Source organism: Dipodomys merriami, unplaced genomic scaffold, assembly GCF_024711535.1.
Source record: "Dipodomys merriami isolate MVZ:Mamm:240054 unplaced genomic scaffold, mDipMer1.0.p SCAF_3, whole genome shotgun sequence".
Taxonomy (NCBI): domain Eukaryota; kingdom Metazoa; phylum Chordata; class Mammalia; order Rodentia; family Heteromyidae; genus Dipodomys; species Dipodomys merriami.
The window spans coordinates 70544342-70565964 of NW_027204492.1; the positions used below are offsets into that span (position 1 = coordinate 70544342).

General features: G+C 44.3%; 1 protein-coding gene across 1 annotated transcript in view; it reads left to right on the forward strand.

Annotated features, from left to right (window-relative positions):
- The first annotated feature begins 3059 nt into the window (after window positions 1–3059).
- Stard8 (StAR related lipid transfer domain containing 8) overlaps window positions 3060–21623 on the forward strand; it is a 93963-nt gene continuing 75399 nt past the window's right edge. The window contains exon 1 of the mRNA XM_070040241.1: window positions 3060–3111. The gene's annotated coding sequence lies outside the window, so the exon portion shown is untranslated. The remainder of the gene's footprint in view (window positions 3112–21623) is intronic.

Below are 21623 nucleotides of genomic sequence, written 5' to 3' on the forward strand. Positions count from 1 at the left end.
TTTGAGATAAGAATCTCATAGATTTGTTGGCCTATAATGGCTTCAATCCACGATCCTTAGATCTCAGCCTCCTGAGTAGCTAAGATTATAGAAGTGAGCCACCAGTGCTCACCTTCAGAACCAGAATTTAAATCTAAATCTTTCCAGTCAAAAGTCTCTGCTTCTTCACGAATTACAAGAAATATTTACTGAGAACTTTCATTTTGCTAGGCTGTGTGTGTGTGTGTGTGTGTGTGTGTGTGTGTGTGTGTGTGTCTGTGTGTCTGTGTGTCTGTGTGTGTGTGTGTGTGTGTGTGTGTGTGTGTGTGTGTGTGTATTTGCTGGTACTGAGGCTTGACTCCGGGCCTTGCTTGCTCATGGTTGACACCCTACCACTTGTGCTAATTTCTTTAACTCATTCAGTTTAAACTTCCCAATAAGCTAAGGATTTTTATTACATCCCCTGATCTAACAGATAGGGAAACTAAGGCAGTAACAGGCCCAGGTCACACACCTAGAGAGCAAGAGAAGTAAGTTCGAATCTAGACAGTGTACTTCCAGACTTCATGGGCTTCACCACCTGGAGGCTAAAGTAGTGTGAAAGGGTCAGTTCTGGGAGCGAACTCCCCTGATTTCTTATGCTGGGTTGTATGCTGTGCATTCCTAGTAAACACTTAATTGCCATATCTGTGCACTTCCTCCTTGAGGACCAAATGTAAGGGGGATGAACTCCAGGGAGCTTCTGGAGCATTGATCAAAGTTGTTCCATACTTCTTTATACTCAGGCCTCTGGGTAAACTGAGGGCCAGGAACTAAGTGTAAACAAATAGAGGTGGGGAGAGGTGAGGATCCATAACGATATTCTAGAAACAGCCCAGGACAAAACTCCTAATGGAGAAAGTCCTCAAAGACAGACAGAAGCTTGCTCAAAGAAGCCTTAGGACATTCCAGGGTCCTAGGACTTGGCACTTTGCCTGACTAACTTGATCTTTGAAAGAGAAGAGAGGCCAGGGCAAGGAAGTTATTTTGAGCCTCAGGATGACATGTGTCTCCAGAGGCCGAGATGTGGCCCTTTGCCATGGGGGCTCTTGGGAGCCATCTGGCCACCAGCTATGGCATCCAGTCTTCTGAGGTCTGGGGAGGGTGTATGTGTGTGTACTATGTATATCTAGAGATATTTGTTTCTCAATGGCTTCTTGTCCATACAGTCTTTAGAAAGGCTAGGGCTAACTCTACTTCTTGTAAATAGACTTAGGGCCTGCAGAGGGTTGGAGTATATTTATTTATTTACTTACTTACATACTTATATTTATTTGTTTAGTACCAGTACTGAGGCTTAAACTCAAGGCCTATGTGCTGTCCTTTAGCTTTTTGCTCAAGGTTGGTGCTCTACCATTTGAGCTCACAGCTCCAGTTCTGGCTTTATTTTTGCCAGTCCTGGGGCTTGAATGCAGGGCCTGAACACGGTCCCTGAGCTCAAGGCCAGCATTCTACCACTTGAGCCACAGCACCATTTCTGGCTTTTTCTATTTAGGAAATGAACCCAGGGCTTCATGCATGGTAGGTAAGCATTCTATCACTAAGCCACATTCCCAGTCCCCATTCTGCTTTTTGCTGGTTAGTTGGAGATAAGAGTCTTGTGACTTTCTTGCCTATGCTGACTACGAACTGCAATCCTCAGATCTTAGCCTTCTGAGTAGCAAAAGATTACAGGTGTAAGCCATCTACTAAGGTTGGAGTTTAGCACCAAGGATTCCAAGGTTCAGAGCAAGGATGAAGTTTGTATCTTCAAAAGACCTTCAGAAGAGGATTGATACCCAGTCTGTTTAAGTGGCGAGGGGAAGGGGACTACTCTGCTTCTAGGTGGAAGAATGGATGAAATGGCCTTTGAGAAGTCAGATTATTTGGAGTATACTTACTGACTTCTTTAAATTCCCAGGGATAGCTCAAGAGATATGAGTAATGTGATCATCGAGAGTAGTTTAAAAAAAAAAAGAGCTGGGAATGTGGCTCAGTGGTAGAGTGCTTGCCTAGCATGCATGAAGCCCTGGATTCGATTCCCCAGTGCTACATAAACAGAAAAAGTGTCACTGTGGCTTAAGTGCTAGAGTGCTAGCCTTGAGCTGAAAAGCTCAGGGACAGTGCCCACGCCCAGAGTTCAAGCCCCACGACTGACAAAAAACAAACAAGGACTGGGAATGTGGCTTAGTGATAGAGAGTGCTTGCCTAGCATGCATGAAGTCCCTGGTTCAATTGCTCAGTACCATATAAACAGAAAAAGCTGGAAGTAGCATTGTGGCTCCAGCGCTAGAGTGCTAGCGTTGAGCAAAAGCAGCTTGGGGACAGTGTCCAGGCCCTTTGTTCAAGCCCCAGAACTGGCAAAACAAAACAAAACAAAATTGTGCTGTAACTAACATTCAAATAATAATCATATAACAGACCTCTAACCATTCCCTTCATTGTATAGTTGAGAAACTGAGACCCAGGACAAAGGAGCTTCCCTGAAGTGCCAGACTGAATAAAAATTTCTGACTTCAGAGAAGGTCAGGAGAATGCCCCACCCCTCCCCTGGCTAAAGGACCTGGGGTTCCACTGACATCCCTGGACCTTCCTAAGGTGAAGGATCTGAGTCCTTTCCCTTGTCACTCTTGCCACAGACCCCTTGTGTGGTCTTAGTTGTACCTGGAGGCCTCCAGGGCGAGCTAAGGTGTTAATCAGCCTGGAGAGAAACTAGCAGGTATGAGGTGTCAACATGAAGGTGACAGAACTGCTTCGAGAGCCAGTAGATGGGATAGATTCCCGGGACAGGGAATTGTAATGGTCAGGGAATTTCAATTGGCATTACAGTTAAGTCCCAGCCAACTGGTTAACGGAGTTTGAATCAATGACCCGCCTCCTGGTCCCTCCTCCTTAGTCAGCCTCTCCCTTCTTCCCTCCCTCAGGCAGCCGGCTGCAGTCTGGCTGCCGCTGAGCTCCAGCCAGCTGCTGCTCTCTTTCCCATCAAAGCCCTTGCTGAGCCCCCACCCCATCCTTTCTAGCCTTGGCCCCAGAGAGGGAGAGGCTCATGCCAGCTCCGAACACACCACCATGCCTCTACTGGACGTTTTCTGGTCTTGCTTCAAGAAAGTGAAGGTAAGTGGCTACCCATCTCACCGTTATAGGGGAAATGAGCATTGCTTGCTAGCTGGGAAAGGGCAGACCGACCAGCTTCTGAAACTGCTTAACACTCCTATAGCCTCAAAGGCTTGAGTTCAAGTCTTGTCTTTGTTACTTAATCAGCTCTGTGAATTTTTTTTTTATTGTGAAAATACTGTACAGAGGATAAGCTCTGTGAATTTCTACTGCTTTCCTAATGAGCTCTTTAAAAAAAAAAATAAAACTTGCCTCTGTTGTTTTCTAAACCTTGTTCCAAAGGCAAGATATTGAACCTCCCTGTTCTTCCCTAGCTTTATAATAAGGATGATACTTAAAGAAACCTCATGGGGGCTGGTGTCACTTTGTATATTTAAATGTATGCAAATGCAACCAATAAGGTGTGTCTAGTACCAGCATAATACCAGGCTTATGGCATCCACACTAGTAATAATAACAGTCATTACTGTTGTTGTTAATTCCCATTAATTATAACAAGAACCTACTTTGTGATAGGTAGCATGGGAGCTATACAAAGACAAAAAATTGTTTTAATAGGATGTGGCTCTGTTTTCAAAAAGGAAAGTAAGAAGTCAATGATTTATGCTTATAATCCCAGATACTCAGGAGGCTGAGATCTAGAGGATCATAATTTGTGAAGCCAGACCAGGCAGACAATTTTGCTATACTCCAACTCCAAAACGACTAGCTACATCACCAAAATTACAAGCAAAAAGCTGGACTAGAGAAATGGCTTCACACCTGTCTAGCAAGCAGAAGGCCCTAAGTTCAAACTCCAATAGCATTAAAAAATAAAAGAAAAGATCTAGACATGGTGGTACACAAATATAATCCTAGCACCTGGGGGCTGGAGGAAGATGAAAATTTCCAGCCTAGCCTGAGCTATGTCGAAAGACCCTGTCCAAAAAAAGGGGGGGGACGGGCTAAAAGAAGTGATATTTATGAGGATCTCATTACATGCAGGCACTGTGATACACAGTGAGGCAGTCAGAAAATATAGTATGACTTCTGCCCTTAAGCACAGAGGCACTGATGGTCATCTAGCACCAGCAAGGCCCAAGATTCAGGCATTTTCAGTTTATTCACTATGGTGGTGATGTTACCAGAACCCATTGTTTTCTTGCTTTGACAGTTGAAGAAAGACTGCCATGAGTGGTCAGAGGCTGACAAGGCCTTGGATCTGGACTCCTAAGTCTTGGCCTTTCTTTGGTCTGTGTGTGTGTGTGTGCGTGTGTGTGTGGTGTGTGTGTGCCACAAGTGAGGCTTGAACTTAGAGCCCATATGCTGTCCCTTAGCTTTTTCGCTCAGGGTTAGGACTCTACCACTTGAACCACAGGTCCACTTCTGGGCTTTTGATGGTTAATTGGACAGAAGAGTCTCATAGACTTTTTGCTTGGGCTGGCTTCAAACTGTGATCCTCAGATCTCAGCTTCCTGAGTAGCTAGCATTACAGACGTGAGTCACTGGTGCCTAGTGTCCCTGTCTTTCTTGATATCTTATGCCCATACTCCCCAAGTCCAAGCTAATAAAAGAACTTTCAGACAGCTATCTGAACTTTTGGAGGATGTGAGAATTGCTGAGAGCCTTAGGAAGGAAGGAAACTCCATTCTACCTGGGGCCACTTGGAAAGGTTTCACAGAAGGTCACATTTGAGCTGAGCCTGAGGGTAGAAGAGAGAGAACTTGTCAGTGTGTGGTTGGTGGGGGGAGGTCAGGGCATTCCAGGCATGCCTGGCAGAGGGAGCTGCATGATGGAGAGTTTGTAGGCTGTTGGTGGGGGGGGGGGGGTGAAGGGTTCATTTGGTGATGTGGCTCGAATGAGGGTGTGGCTCCAGGGAAAAGATTGATAGGAAGAAACAGGGACTTTGGAATGGCCCCATGAGCTCATGGTCCTCACTTGGTGGGGGGTCTGTAATGATAGTTTCTATCATCTGTGGTGGAATGGAAGAGGAGAAGGGCTAATGCTATGTACTTTTCATGAAGCTAAATGAATTCAACTTAATTGGAGATTATTGCGTCCTTCCTGTGGGGGTGGCAGTTCAAATGATTCTTCTGTTTTCATTTCTTTTATGTTGATACTGAAGCTTGAACTCTGAGCCTTGCATTCTTGCTTGGCATTTTCACTCAAGGCTGGTGTTCTACCACTTGAGCCACAGCTTCAATTCTGGCTTTTTGCTGGTTAGAGATAAGAGGGTCATGGACTTTCCTGCTTGGGCTGGCTTTGAACAATGATCCTCAGATCTCAGTCTCCCCAATAACTATAATTACAAGTATGAGCCACAAGTACCTGGCCCAAATGACGTTTCTTTTACAAACTAGGAGTGATTTTTTTATTAGCAAACATTAGTTATACAGGAAAGGGGTGGGTTTCATTGTTCATTTCCACACATATTTACACTATATTCCAGTCTTGCCCCTTATCACTCTCCCTTCCGCCTCTCCCTTCTTCCAAGAACAATTTCACAGGTTTCATTGTTCTATTTATCATAGAGAAAAGTGTTTAAATGTGTGTTTCTCAGCAGAAAAAAAAGTTTGTGACATGCTGACTGTTCCCGCATTTATCTATTTTTTTTCCTTATCTATGAAGGGCGAATGTCTGGAGGCTATTGTTTTAAAGAAGCTGATTTCAAGAATTAGGGCTATAATTAAATGGGTGCTTTTAGAATAAAGACTACAGCAGCCACAGACAGAACAGTATAGAAAGAGCCAAGTGGAAGTTTAGAAGTGCCAGTGAGGTACTGTGGGAGGATGAGAAAGAGATAGATGGAATGCGCAAGACAAAGAGAATTCTTTGTGTGTGTGTGTGTGAGTACTGAGACTTGAACTCATAGCCTGGATACTGTCCCTTAACTTTTTCAATCAAGGCTGGTGCTCTACCACTTGGGCCATAATTCCACTTGCAGCTTTTTGTTGGTTAGTTGGAGATAAGAGTCTCAAGGATTTTCCTATTCCGGCTGGCTTTGAATCTTAATCCTCAAAATATCAGCCTCCTGAGTAGCTAGGATTACAGGTGTGAGCCATCAGCACTGGCAACAAAGGGCATGGAAAGTACCTCTGAAGTCTAATGACTGAATGATCGATCCCCTACTGATTCCCTTGGGTAACTATTCTAGGTGCTTGAAAAGAAGTTATATCCCTTTACACATCTTAGCCAACTTCTCAGTTGCCCTGCAAACACTCCCTGACCCATGTGACCCTCTCAGAACCCTTTGACTGCAAAACTTCCCACAGAAAAGTTGAATAATCTCTATCTCTTGCCAGACACCTGTAATCCTAGCTATTTAGGAGGCTGAGATCTGAGGATCGCAATTCAAAGCCAGCCCAGGCAGGAAAGTTCATGAGACTATTATCTCCAATAAACCACTCAGAAAAAGCCAGAGGTGGAGCTGTGGCTCAAATGGTAGAGCACTAGCCTTGCACATAACGAGCTCAAGGATTGTGCCCAGCCCCAGAACCAGCAAAAATAAATAAATACATAAATAAAATTCTTCATCCCAGACCCAAGATATTTGCATGCACATACACATATACATATGTATTTGTGCACAATTGGCCACACATGTACACATACACATATGCAGTCACACATAGACATGCCCTTCAAGTGTGCCCACCCACATGCCCACAGGGACACAGGTGCACATAGACATACCTACATACACAGGTAGCATACACATGCAAGCATGTAAATTCACATGCACACAACTACTAGAGATTGACCTCATGGCCTCATACTTGCTAAGAAGGTACTCTACCATTTGTGCCAAGCCCATAGCTCTTCTTTTTTTGTTTTGGTCTGTTGGTCTTTCCTTTTTTCCTGGGGCCAGCCTCAGATGGTGATCCTGTTTTTTATAGCCTCTTAAGAAGCTGGAATAACAGATATGCTCCACCAAGCCTAGCTTAGTAAAGATATGAGTCTCACCAACTTTTTGGTCAGCTGGCCTTGACCCTTGATCCTCCCAATCTCTACCTTCCAGGGTAGTTGGAATTAAGAGTAAGCTACTGTACTCAGCTTTCACTTGGGCCACATGCCCCCTTTTCAAATGTTGCTTCTTTGAGCTCTCAGTCAGAAAGGCAGACACTCTGGGCTAGTTAGCCCAGCAAAAAGCAGAGACTGCTTAGATCCACCTCTCCTGTCTGATCAAAGCTGCCTGGGAAGCAATCAGCCAGAGGGCAAAGGGATGTGGCCTAGAGAGGCTGTTCTACTTGAAAAGATTTTCTCAGATCTCATTGCATCTTCTTGTGGTCTAGATGAGGAAAGCAAGCTGCTCCCCTACCCCTATGGGCTTCTCTATAAGCTGGAGAGGCTTGAGAAAGAAGGAAGCAGACAAACTTTTGGGGGTTTGGTCTTGCCCTTTTACCCTCATGCACACTTCATAGCCTTGTGCCTTTAAGTAGATCTCTCTGAACCTCACCTATGGCCTGCAGAAGGCATTGGCCATGGCCTGCCACTCAGGAACTGAAAACTCAGCCAGGTGGTACCTTTTACATGCCCTGGGGTGGCTGCTCAGTACCATGACTGGAGAAAAACAAGCTTTAGTTCATATTCAGGTCCTTTGCCACGACTCATCTACTCATCTACTGCCTACATCTAGGAACAAAAGTGACCCATATGGGGGCAGAAAGATGACAAGCCTAGTAGTCAAGGATACTGGGAAGGTGGCAAAGGGCCAGGACAGGGTTCAGGATTGCTTTGAGCTTCTCTAGGTTTAGGGGCAGCCAAGGGATAAGACATTTGGGTATATAAATAGCTCCATACATTTGTGTGATTTGTCTTCCCTGGGAGCCAGCAGGGACCAGGAAGGTAGCATGGTTTCTCTGCCCAATCAAGCATGTGTATGACTGGCAAGAGTCCTTCTTTCTTTCTCCTCTATTTGTAACACACACACACACACACACACACACACACACACACACACACACACACACACACACACACACACACACATACATCTTTGATTCTGAGCTTTTATTCTCTTCCAGCACCTAGCACAGTGTTCTCCACATAGAAGGCCAGGACCAGACTGTTTCAGGTGAGCATATCAATCCTAGAAGGAGCACTGGCTTGGAAGGTGGAGATCTCACTTAGTCATGACCACTGGGTAAATTTGGAAGGACTATCTCTCCCCATTTGTCTCTTCTTACACCATAGGTAGACAATCACACAATACACAGAGATGGAAAGGCCCTTTGGGGTCATCTATCCCTTCCTCCATACTACTCATAGGGAAGTTGTACCCTATGTCACAAGACACACAACCAGATTGGAATAAGGTCTGTCTATATGATATATTGTAAAGTCCTCATTTGTCCTGTGGGAAGATCCAATCCTGATTTATCTCTGGTATAATCTAACAACAACAGGGAATTGGAGGCCATCTATACATGTGCCACCCACACATGCACATAGTCGCCCATGAAAGCAACCTAGACTCACCTACCCATAAGGCTCTCTGATTGTTGAAACAAGTCAGGAACAGAAAAGTTCCTTGTAAACTGGGAAGAGATTAGGCATCCACTTGTGCTCTCACGTATGCCTTTCCCCAATTCATAACACTCATATCCTTAGGTCATATACAGGAGTGTATGGGTACACAAGGGCAACTGTGAGTATACCCAGCTCCATGTACCCTCTCCTGTGAATACTGTTCTCTAAGTACCAATGGGGGTTCCATGTGGCTGTTCTTAGACCTGGCTATCCACATACCTACCTGTTCACATGAAGTGAGCTGCTCCCTTGAAGGCTGGTACCTCCACATACATGCATGCACTGGGATGATTAAGGGTCCTCCATGAATATGCTTGCTATCACCCGAGCCCTCTCTACCTCCAGGCCAGCTCTAAGCTTCTCCATATACCCAGATGTGGGGCATAAGTGTGACAATGGCTAGGAGATTCAACAGTCTCACTCTCAGTCTCCAAGACAACTCTGCTTTTCCATTCCTTTATTCTTGCATCACCCAAGCCAGACCAAACTACCTGCAGTGTATGTCATGAAATCAGCATCTTGGTGTTGTGGATAAAAGCCAGGGCCTCAGGAATGTGCTTTACCACTAAGCTCTCCAGATAGTGTGTGTTGGTTGTAGGAGGCACAGGGCTGTGTAGAGAACTCAAGAGTATACACTAGGGTCTATGGAATCATAGAGTTGCAAAGGGCCTTCAGAAACTTCTAGATGCCATCTCCACATTCCATGTAGGAATCCTACTTTACAATGGCATACCTATGGTGACATGGAGTTCATCACTTTCTCAGATAGCAATCAATCTGAAGCCAGGGTGTCAGGTTCTAGAAAAGCTACTGAGCAGGGGCAGAGATAGGCCTTATGTCAATGAAGGTGTGGCTCTGCCCCCGAAGTGCTCTGCAGAGCTCCACAGACCAATCAACCACTCTGTCAGCTATATGGTGGAGAGTGGCACCTGATAGTGTGAACAACCCACACTGTTTGGCTAACTAACATCTGTTAGGCAGGGGCCCATGGACTAGGACAAGACAACAGGTTAGGAGGATATGATTGGCACAGACAGAATTCAAGAGATATATGGGGTAGTTTCTGGGGGATCTCTGAAGGAAGGCCTTTGGGAAGAGTTCACAGGGAAGTGTAGGCAGGTATAGAAGAAAAGTCCCTGGATGCCTGAGCTGTGGCATATCACCTGCACTACAATGTAGCTAAGTGGACTTGTGCCAGTCACTTTTCTTTAACAGTATTACCAGGAAAACTTCATGCACAAGAGCCTGGCACATGGATACCATTCTGAAGAGAGAAAAGGTTGGCTTTGAATGGTGACATGAAGAGTGAGGGGTAGAATGACAGACTGAAAATGTTTTAGCAAGTGTTACACTTGAAATCCAGGACCTTGCTTTGCCACTGAACTCCACCCAAGACTGACATTTCAAAATTAGTGTGGGACTTTGGAAAGCAGTATGGAGGTTCCTCAAAAGACTACACATAGAGCTCCCCTATGACCCAGCAATCCCACTTTTGGGCATTTACCCAAATGATCACAAACAAGGCCATACTAAAGCAACCAGCACAACTGTGATTATCAAAACATTATTCACCATAGCTAAGGTATGAAACCAACCCAGATGCCCCTCAAGAAATGTGGTATATATATATATATATATATATATATATATATATATATACACACACACACACATACATATATACATACATATATATATATATATATATATATATATAATGGAATTCCATCAGAAATAATGATACCATCCCATTTTTAGGAAATGGAAAGACTTGAGAAAAATTATATTAAGTGAAGTAAGCCAGACCAAAAAAAACATAGGTCCCATGGTTTCCCTTATTTGCAATAACTAGTATATGTCTAGGTTAATATTACCAGAAAGGCAGAAAAGGTCAAAAGCTATGTACATATGACCATATAAGATGATGGTAAATAAAATTAACCCCAAGATAGGGACTCAAGAGGTTTTGTCTTTGTTGCTGTGGCTTTTAATGTACTTAAAATGTACTATGTGATTTTTTTGCTTCTTTTATATGTTCTTACCCCATGGTATAACCCCTGTTTTCCCTGTATTTGATTTCAGTGCTCTGCATCTTGTATATACATTTTTCTAATTTGGGGAGGGGAAGGGAAATAACAAAATGCTGAAACAAGGATACAGGTTGACCCATTGTACCAATGAGATATATAAGACACTGTGTTAAAAACTTCTGTGGGAGGGGAGGCGTTAGAGAGGTTGGGAGGAAAGGGATGGTAGGGGAAAAACAAAGGAGGGGGTAGCAATGCTTGATAGGATATGTACTCATTACTCATGTAAACATAACCACTCTGTACAGTATCTTTACAATAAAAATATGTATTAAAATTAGTGTGGGAAGTTCCACCTGAGTGTTCTTGATGCTGTCAAAAACCAGGTTATCTATACTATGTGTACATAGTTGGTCTGAGTCACAACTTGCTAGCTGTGCGACCTTCTGAAATTTGCTTCACCACTCTTAGCCTCAGTTTCTTGCTCCAGAAAATAGAAATAAAGGAGTTGTTGATATGGCTCAAATGATAGAGTTCCTGCTTACCAAGTAAAAGGTCCTAAATTCAAACCCATTATTACAAAATAGAAACACAGGTACCAATAATATTAATCCCCTTACAGTGTTGTTTTAAGGCTTAAGCCTTGGAGTTGCTACTTCTAAAGCTCTTAGAGAAGTAGTGAACAATAAGAATCAACTACTTTAATTATAATGTCTACTTTACAAGAGTCAAATAAACTTGGGCACTGGTGGCTCACACCTGTAATCTTAGCTATTCAGGAGACTGAGCTCTAAGGATCATGGTGCAAAGCCAGCCCGGACAGATGACAAATTGAAGAGACATTTTTCTCCAATTAACCAGCAGAAAACTGGAAGTAGAAGTATGACTCAAGTGGTAGAGTGCCAGCCTTGAGCAGAAAAGGCCAAGCTCATGAGCAAGGCCTTGATTTCAAGCCCCAATACTAGCACAAAGAGAGAGAGAGAAAAAGAACCAGAGTCAAATGAAATAAGAATAAATGTTAAACCCTTTGGCTGTTATGTTGAATAAAATGGGATGTTTCCTTGGGCTGGGTCTTCCCTTAAGGAATTAATTCCTTCATTCAAACAGGTGATTTTTATTTGTTTTTATTTTTCTACTCCTGGGGCTTAAACTCAGAGCTTGGGCACTATCCCTGAGCTTTTTTTGCTCAAGGCTGGCACTCTATCATTTGAGCCATAGCCCCACTTCTAGCTTTTTGGTGGTTAATTAGAGATCAGAGTCTTGTTGAGTTTCCCGCCCATGCTGGCTTTGAACTCTCTGAGGATCCTCAGATCTCAGCCTCCTGAGTAGCTAGATATGAGTCACCAGTGCTCAATCCCAGCTAATACATACATACATACATACATACATACATACATACATACATACATACATACATACATACATACATACACACATATATATTACAGATTCAGGCCTTATTATTCTGGGCAGGCACTGTGTTAGACTCTGAGGAGCTTTACTGTGAACACAGTAGCTGCAGACCCTTAACCTCATGCCACTTATTGCATAATATACATAAAACAAGATATTCATATTCCTACATCCAGTGTACTGTTGTTGTTGTTGTTTTAATTGATTGAAGCCAGAAAAGCTTAGTATTGGAAACTGTTAACCAGTTAGTACTGTCTCTCTCTCAGCTAACTGTGCTTGGCTATCCTGCCTAGTAGTCTTCAAGGGAAAGGGGCAATCACACTGTAGTCTAGATAATTCCTGACACCGCCAAGCTTGGAACAATCTTGGGCCCAGCCTAAGAGTAGGGATGGTTCTCCTACTCCTGAATTTGACTGACCTGAAGCCTCTAACCTTTGTGCCAATCCCTCGTGCTGACCCTTCTTTCAGCACGAGTAGTGCTATTTGTTCGAGTCATCTGAAATTGGACAACATTTGTTCTGGAAGGTGGGAGAGACAGGGATGGTTAGGGCAAGGTCACATAGCAAAAAAGAAGCCAAGTTCTGACTTTTCCTTTGCCTTCAGTTTCTTTGGTGTTGAAAGGTAGTTGGGAACAGCTCGGGGGGCGGGGGGCATGCAAGGCAAGGATACATCTGTTAGTGTGGTGGTGGACAAGGAAGGACGTAGGGAAAGCTATGGGTGGGCAATGCTGGGCTCCATTTCCCAAAGAGTACAACTAGCTACACCTTTTTATTTTTTACAGTCCTGGGGCTTGAACTCAGGGCCTGGGCACTGTCCCTGAGCTTCTTTTGCTCAAGGCTAGCACTCTACCACTTAACCCACAGAGCCACTTCCACTTTTTCTGTTTATGTGGTACTGAGAAATTGAACCTAGGACTTCATGCATGCTAGGTAAGCACTCTACTACCAAGCCACTTCCGAACCCTAGCTACCACTTTCAAGCCATGTTCTCTAAAGGTGCACCCCATTCCAAGCACTTTACACAAATTGATTTGCCTTACCATTGCAATAAAGTAAGCATTATTATTTTTATCATCTTCATTTGACTGAAACACACAAAGATCTGGAAATGTCATCACTGTCACACAACTATTAAAGCAGTTATCTTTGATATCTATCTATCTATCTATCTATCTATCTATCTATCTAATCTATCTAATCTATCTATCTATCTATCTATCTATCTATCTATCTATCTATCTATCTATCTATCTATCTATCTATCTATCTATCTATTGCTCTGTCTGTCTGTCCTGTCTATCTATCTATTGCTCTGTCTGTCTGTCCTGTCTATCTCTCTATCTGTCTCTCTATCTAGCTATCTGTCTATCTCTCTATCTAGCTATCTATCTATTGGTGCCAGCAGTCTTGGGGCTTGAACTCAGTCCCTGGGTGCTATCCCTGATTTTGTTTTGTTTTTGTTTTGTTTTGTTTTGCTTAAAGCTAGCACTCTCTTACTTGAGCCACAGCTCCACTTTCAGTTTTTTGTTAATTAATTGGAGTCTCATGGACTTTCCTGGGCAGGCAGACTTTGTACTATGATCCTCAGTTCTCAGCCTTCTGAGTAGTTCACAGGCCTGAGCCACCGACATCTAGCCTGACTTTGGAATTTTTAACCCAGGTAATCCAGTTCCAAAGTCACTATGATTATATGATCTGGGCCTCAGTTTCTTTACCCATGTTAAGATCAGGAGTTCCAGCTCTGATATCTTCATTATATTTCACATATAGGTCTCTGGAGTTCAAAGCCCATTGAAAAACAGTTCCTGCTTCCAAAATGTCAATGATTTCCACTCCAGGTCTCTGGGGAGGGAGGAAGGGAGCCCAAGCTGATCCTCCCAGCAGCCCCTAGGGTTTGAGAACATCTGGAGTCCTGGGAAGCTCTGGGAGACAGGGTCTGGCCTGAATTTCTAAACCCCCAGTAACAATAACAAGGAGCAGCAGTTCAGATGACCTGTGCTGGGATTTGGGGTCAGAATTTTCACAGAAAGGTGGGGGAGGGGAGCTCCTTCATCTTCCATCCCAGTGACTAACCACTAAGCAGTTGCCCAGGAACCTTGGAGTCCAGATCCATGGGTAGGGCTGGGCCTGCCCAAGTGTACCGGGAAAGAAATGCTGCACTTAGGAATGGGGAACAAGGCCCCAGAAATAAGTGAGGATCCACCTTCTCTGTTCTTTTCTTTGGTTTGGATTGGGCCATCTACTAGGATCTGGGGGACAGAATATGGCTGGCAACATCATGGAGTAGTTGAACACAGGACACTAGCTGTCAACTAGCTTCTGCCTCCTCTTCTCTCTGAGACTGAGTCTCTGCGTTCTTATCTACAACATGGGAAGAATATGTCCTAGTTCATCACTGATAGTATATTTGTAGATTATATAGTAGGTGCTCACTAAATACAAGTCAAATGTGAAGATCAATTACTCTAGGTGATCCTAGGCTCATGGCTAAGGCTCTCAATTTGCTTCTTTACAATTTTTTTTTAAAAAATTTATCTATAATTCCCTTCTTCTTGAGGCTGAAGAAAGCCTAGAACTCCCTTAATTCTTCATGCTCCCACCTCTACTCCCATCCCTAGTCAGACAAGTTCGGAGTCTAGAAAAGAGGCTCCAGCAAACACAGGAATCAGCATTCTCTCCCCTCTTGCTCTTTCCTGCAGACACCCCCTGTAAGGCCTCGCTTCTGGAAAGACTCTGCTCCAGACAGGAAGAAGGTCCCTGTTGACTGGTGGGAAAGTCAAGTCTTTAGAATATGACATTCCTGAGATTATCCAGGGAACCCCTGGGGGTTGACATATGCTTTGCTCAAGCCCAGCTCTGTGGTGGTGGGGACAGTAGAGTGACAGGTTGGAGAAGACTGAAGGGAAAGGGGATCTAAGAGCAAGAATCCATTCCTGAAGCAGTCCTGGGCCAGGTAAGGGGATAGGAAGGGGAGAGAAGAAAGCCATGCCAGGACTGGTAGGAAAAACCCTTGGAGAAGAACCCAAGGCAGTACAAATTTATCTCTCTCTCTCTCCTTCTCTCTCCTTCTCTCTCTCTCTCTCTCTCTCTCTCTCTCTCTCTCTCTCTCTCTCTCTCTCTCTCTCTCTCTCACACACACACACACACACACATGTATATGTGTGCATGTGTGGGAGGTGGCGTGATTTATGAAACAATCAGCATCTGACATCTGAAGCAACAGGTAGGGTGTGTTTTCATGGGGTGGTAAGGAGATATGAGCCCACACTCATCCTGGTAGAATGGAGACTTGGTCCTTCTGAGAGACCCAATACTTCACGCTACTGTGGAACAGCTGGCATCCTCAGTGTGGAGACAGAGGTGACACCGGCCTCTCTGGGGATTCCTCCAAGACAGAGTTCCTTAAGAGTCTCCTAAAATGACTTTTTCCACTGTTCATTCCCAGCTGGGATTGTCCCTCACCCTTTTCCTTGTACCGGAAGGGGAAGAATTGGTAGGGATTCTGCTATCACAATAGACAACAAATCTTCATCTCAGTGAAAAACAAGCCAAAGGTACATGGGGCTGGTTGAGTCAGTCAGACCTTTTCAAATCTGCTCTGCTCTGCCTTTTGTCGCATCCCCCAGGAATACAATACCCCACAGCCAGCAGATATTACTCCTTCAGTGTAAACACGCATTCCTAGGCCATTGGTTTGGGGTTTTAAAGTGGCAGGATGTCAAAATGGTTCACACATATAATGCCAGCTACTCCAGAGGCTGAGGTCTGGGGATCATGACCTGGGCAGGAAAGTTATTTGACTCTTAGCTCTAATTAACTAACAAAAAAACTAGATGTAGGGCTGGGAAGGTGGCTCAGTGGTAGAGTGCTTGCCTTGCATGCATGAGGCCCTGGGTTCAATTCTTCAGCACCACATAAGCAGAAAAAGCTGGAAGTGGCGCTGTGGCTCAAGTGGTAGAGTGCTAGCCTTGAGCTGAAGAGCTGAGGGACAGTGCACAGGCCCAGAGTTCAGGCCCCATGATCTACAAAACAAAATAAAACAAAACAAAAAAAACTAGAAGTAGAAGCATGGCTCAAGTGGTACAGTGTCAGCCACAAATGAAAAAGGCAAGTAAGACCATAGGACCTGAGTTCAAGCTGAAGCATCTGCATTAAAAAAAAAAAAGTTCCAAAGCCAGGGTCTGGTGTCTTACACCTGTAATCCTAGCTACTCAGGAGGCTGAGATCTGAGAATTGTGGCTTGAAACAAGCCTGGGCAAGAAAGTCGGTGAAATTTTTATCTCCAGTAACCACCCAAAACCTGGAGTGGACCTGTGGCTCAAAGTGGTAGAGCACTAGCCTTCAGCCAAAAAGCTCAGGAAGAGAGCCCAGGCCCTGAGTTTAAACCCCACAAGTGACCAAAAAAAGGTTTCACTTAGCCACTAGCTAAAAGACTTATTGACAAGCTCAAAGCAGCCCCAGCAAATACCATCTCTCCTATACCTATGCCAGACTATAAGCTCCTCTAAGGACCCAGCCTTTGCCCTAGCCACCCTTGTGTCCAGTGGTAGCTTCGCCCAACAAATCTCCTATTTCAGGTCTAACCCAGAGCAAGTTTACTGAGTGTCTAGAATATGCGTGTGTGTGTGTGTGTGTGTGTGCGCACACACACACACACACACACACACACACACACACACAAGTGCCAAACCCAAAGCACCCACCTCCCAGCCCAGAGACCCCAAAAGAGAGCAGACAGCTTTAGAGAGGCCAAGAGAGCCTGCTTTCCACAGTGCCCATAGTCTGTGCTGGCTAAAGCTGGGCTGGGCCTGGGGGCGGTAAGAGCCCACTGTGGAGGGAGGAGGGCCAGGCAGTGAATAAGGGCTCTGTGTGGCCCAGTTGGGAGGGCTGGGGGAGGCTGGAATGTGAAGAACGTTGCTCTCATGACTGTGGCCCTAGGCCTGAGTCTATGGTACAGGGTTGACCAGGGGTGAAGAGGGTAGGTTGCTGGAACTGTGAAGGGTGAAGCAGAGAGATCAGGCCCCTATGGGCTCAGGATTCCCTGGGTTGTAGTGCAGCCTTTACAGCTTTTATCTGAACTGCCTCTGTCAGTACTCCTTACATTCTCATCTAGCGACCATCTTCCTGCTTTGTACTCTGACTCTTTTTGTACATTTTTTATTGTAAAAATACTGTACAGAGGGGTTACAGTTACATGAGTAAGGTAATGAGTATATTTCCTATTCTTTCAGCCTGTTTTCTCAAAACCTTCTCATATGTCTTCTTCTGTCTGGCCACTTCACCTCCCATGAGATTGCAAGCCGAACTCCTATCCCTCCCTTCTTGCTTTCTTTCCTTCCTTCCTTCCTTCCTTCCTTCCTTCCTTCCTTCCTTCCTTCCTTCCTTCCTTCCTTCTTTCCTTCCTTCCTTCTTTTTTTTCTTTTTCTTTTTGCTTATATTGAGACTTGAACTCAGAGCCTGGGCACTGTCCCTGAGCTTTTTCATTCAAGGCTGGTGATGGAGATAAGGGTTTTTCGAATTTTTCTGCCCAGGCTGGCTTTGAGCTGCAGTCTTCAGACCTCAGCTATGCAAGAGCATAGATAGGATTACAGGCATAAGCCATCAGTGCCCAGCACAAATTCCAAGCTTCTGAAGATGACCTACCCAGTTCTCTGTGATGTGGGCCCCATCTGTTGTTCCAGCCTCTGCCAGGCACACTGTTGTTTAGTCAGACTCTACACAAGTTCCTTTAAGCACCTGCATTAACCCCTTTTCTCTGCGCTTCCTTCCACCTGACATGTATTTCTACTACCTCCTTCAAGATCTGTTGCAAATGCTACTTCCTCCATGAAAAAGTCCTCATGACAGTGATTCCCAACACCCAGCTTTTCTCAGTCCACAGGGCTTTGTGCTTTCCAACAACACCTATGTGGAATCAGGATGATTCAAGCCTATGACTACTTCTTCACCTAGCTGTGAATTCCTCAAAGACAGGCAGCATGTCTGGTTTGTCTCAATCCCTAAGTAGCTACATAGCACTGGGCCTAGCCCTGAGGAGGCACCTAGAGAATGAATGAGTAAATGAATAAATACCATAGGAATGAATCATTCACTGCATGGGAAGATTGTCACTACCTGGCCTTTATCCATAGTGACTGTCTTTGTAGCTGCAGCATTTCTAGATCCTGGGTTCAGAACATTCCCAGTTGGAGAGGATTATATTCTGTAGTCAGGAGACAAAATGCTTTCAATGACCAAAAGAACACCAGGATCAAGATTAAAAGTTGAGAGGGCTGGGCACTGGAAGCTCACACCTATAATCCTAGCTATTCAGGAGGCTGAGACCTAAGGATCAAGGGTCAAAGTTAGCCTGAACATGCAAGTCTGTGAGAGCCTTATCTCTAATTAACCACCAAAAAGCTGGACATAGAGCTGTGACTCAAGTGGTAGAGTGCCAGGCTTGAGTGAAAAAGCTCAGGGACAGTGCCCAGGCCTTGAGTTCAAGACCCCCTAGTAGGAGCACATGTGCAAACACACACATAGAGAAGACTCTTTGTTCTGGTCCAATTCAAATTACACTGCAACTCAAAAAGGAAACAATATGGTTCAATAAAATCAGGTGCCCTGAAGGCCTCATGTGTAGAGAATCTTAACATTTATCAGCTAGATGGCCCTGGGTATGTCACTTCATTTCTTTGGGCCTCATTCTTCTCATGTGCTATGAAAGGTTAAAGAAACCTAACCTTCAAGTATGGCTGAGACAGTCAAAGGTGACCACTCATTTATAATCTATAAATCCTGTGTTAATCTAAGACCTATGAGGAGGAGGAAGAAGAAGAGGGGGAGGGAGGAGGAGGGTTGTGTGTGCTAGTCCTGGAGGTTGAACTCAGGGGCAGGACACTATCCCTGAGCCGGGCTTAGTTTTTTGTGCTCAAGGCTGGTACTCTACCACTTGAGCCACATCTCCACTTCTGGTTTTTTTGGTAGTTAATTGGAGATAAGAGTCTCACAGACTTAACTTGCTCTGTCTGGCTTTGAAGAAAGCCTCAGATCTCAGCCTCTTTAGTAGATAGGCATATGGGTTAAAGGCATGAACTACTTGGACTAGGCTCTAATTACCGTTTTTCTGGTCATGAGGCTTGATCTCAGAGCCTGGGCACTGTCTCTGAGCTTTTTGCACAAGGCTAGTGCCCTACCACTTTTAGCCACAACTCCACTTCCAGTTTTCAGGGGGTTAATTGGAGATTAAGAGTCTCATGGTCTTTCCTGCCCTGGCTGGCTTCAAACCACAATCCTTAGATCTCACCCTCCTGAGTAGCTAGGATTACAGGCATGAACCACCAGCACCCTGCTCTAATTATGTCTTTTTAACTAATCCTAGTTCTGTCATGTCCATGATGAATTAGACTGCTGTGATAGGAGAGGAGGGGACTTGAATATAATCAGAGCAGAAATGCAAAGTAGTGTTCTGTTCCAACCATTCGTTTATTTCCTAATTTTCTCTTTGTCTTTTTTCTTTTCTTTTGTCTACTTGTGTGAATTCTATTCACTTGTTTAATCATACTTCCATTTCATAGCTTTGCATAGGATTTCCATATCTGTCCCTCTCTGCTCAAGCTTCTCTTATTTTAGAACTTTCTTTTAAAATTATTATTATCTTTAAGTAGTTAAAGGGGTTTCAATTCAACATTCCAGTTTATAAATACAATGCCTCTTGATCAGCGTCAGCCCTTCCATCATTCATTCTTGAACTTTCTATCTCTTATATTAATATCCCTCAAAGATCTCGTCAATGAACACTAAGGGGAGCATGCCTTCTCTCCCTTTGGTGTCCTATGGATGACTGTTGTCTTCAAGGATGGACCTGACCTTTAGTCATTTTCAAATGATTGAAGGCTGAGACAAATCTCTTTAGAATGAGACATCATTGTGGTCAAGTTCTTTCAGCTTGTGTGGCAGCCATTGTGCTAATGATAAGCGATTAGACACATCTCAAACAATTCCTTCGCTGATAATTTGTGTTCATGTAGGGGCTGGCTGTGTAAAGGCAGAAGAATACGCAAGAAGATCCATCTATCTCCAAGAAGCACCCTTCCTTTCTTTTCTTTCCTTCTTATCTATTGACCTGATGTCTCTATCATTACCATTTTAGCCCAAGCCTCTGACATTGTTAGCCTGAGTTTCTGATGTCTGTGCTTCCATTTTAGCTCTGCAACCCATGCCCTAATCTAGTCAGTGATCAGTCAGTGATCTTTTAAAAGTGGGAATTGCATCTTATCATTCTCCTATTCTCCACCCACCAATGGCTTCCTGCTGGGATTGTAATCAAAGCCGAATTCTCATTCCAGCTTTCAAAAGTCTACAGATCTCTCTTCTCTCTTTCCCTTTCCCTTTCCTTCTCTTTCTCCCTTTTCCTCCCTCTCTCTCTCCAAGTTCGACCTGGAATGTTCTGGGTTCAGATTTTCATGTTGCTGACTCCTTTTTATGGCTTTGCTCAAAGTTCAGCCTCTTGCAGAAACCTCTGTGGCTACCTTCCTATTCATTCCACCCACTCACTCTATATCACCCTGGTGTTTGAAATTTCCTTCTTAGTTCTTGTTGTACCTGAAGTTTTCTTATTTCTTTGTTTACTTTTTGAACTTGAATTCAGGGCCTGGGTATTGTCCCTGAGATTCTTTAGCTCAAGGCTACCACTTTACCACTTGAGCCAAAGGGCCACTTAAGTCCTTTTCTGTTTATGTGGTACTAGGATTCCAACCCAGGGCTTCATGCATGCTAGGTAAGCACTCTACCACTAAGCCCCATTCCTGCCCTCTTTGTTTACTTGATTGTTCTTCCTACCAGGACTTCAGGTCTATGTAGACTTACCTACCTAGATCACTGTTAAATCCTAAACATCTAGCAGAGTGCTCCGGGACTCAAGAGGTTCTAGATGATGTCTGTTGTCACATATTCAGTATCTAGAGGAAGCTGGGTGCTAGTGGCTCATGCCTATAGTCCTAGGTACTCAGGAGGCTGAGATCTGAGGATGATGGTTCAAAACCAGTCCCAGCAGGAAAGTCTGAAAGGTTTATCTCCAATTATCCACCAAAAAGCCAAAAATGGAGGTGTAGCTAAGGTGGTAGGTGCTGGCTTGAATGAAGAAGTCAAACAAGAGAGCAATGCCCTGAGTTCAAGTCCTAGCCTCTCTCTCTCTTTCTCTGTCTCTATCTGTCTGTCTGTCTCTCTCTGTTTCTGTTTCTGTCTCTCTGTCTCTGTCTCTGTCTCTCTGTCTGTCTGTCTGTGCCTGTCTGTCTCTCACCACACACACACACACACACACACACACACACACACACATACACACACACACACACACACACACACACACACACACAGAGTATAAGTAAACAAAAGCATTCCCAACCTTTAGCTTTCCAATTCTAAGTACTGCCATTTTCACAAACACATCTTGCTTTGCATTTTTTTTTTTTTTTTGTAGGTTGTCGAGCTTGAACTCAGGGCCTGGGCACTGTCCCTGAGCTTTTTCACTCAAGACTAGGTCTTTACCACTCTGCACGCCAGCTCCACTTCTGGTTTTCTGGTG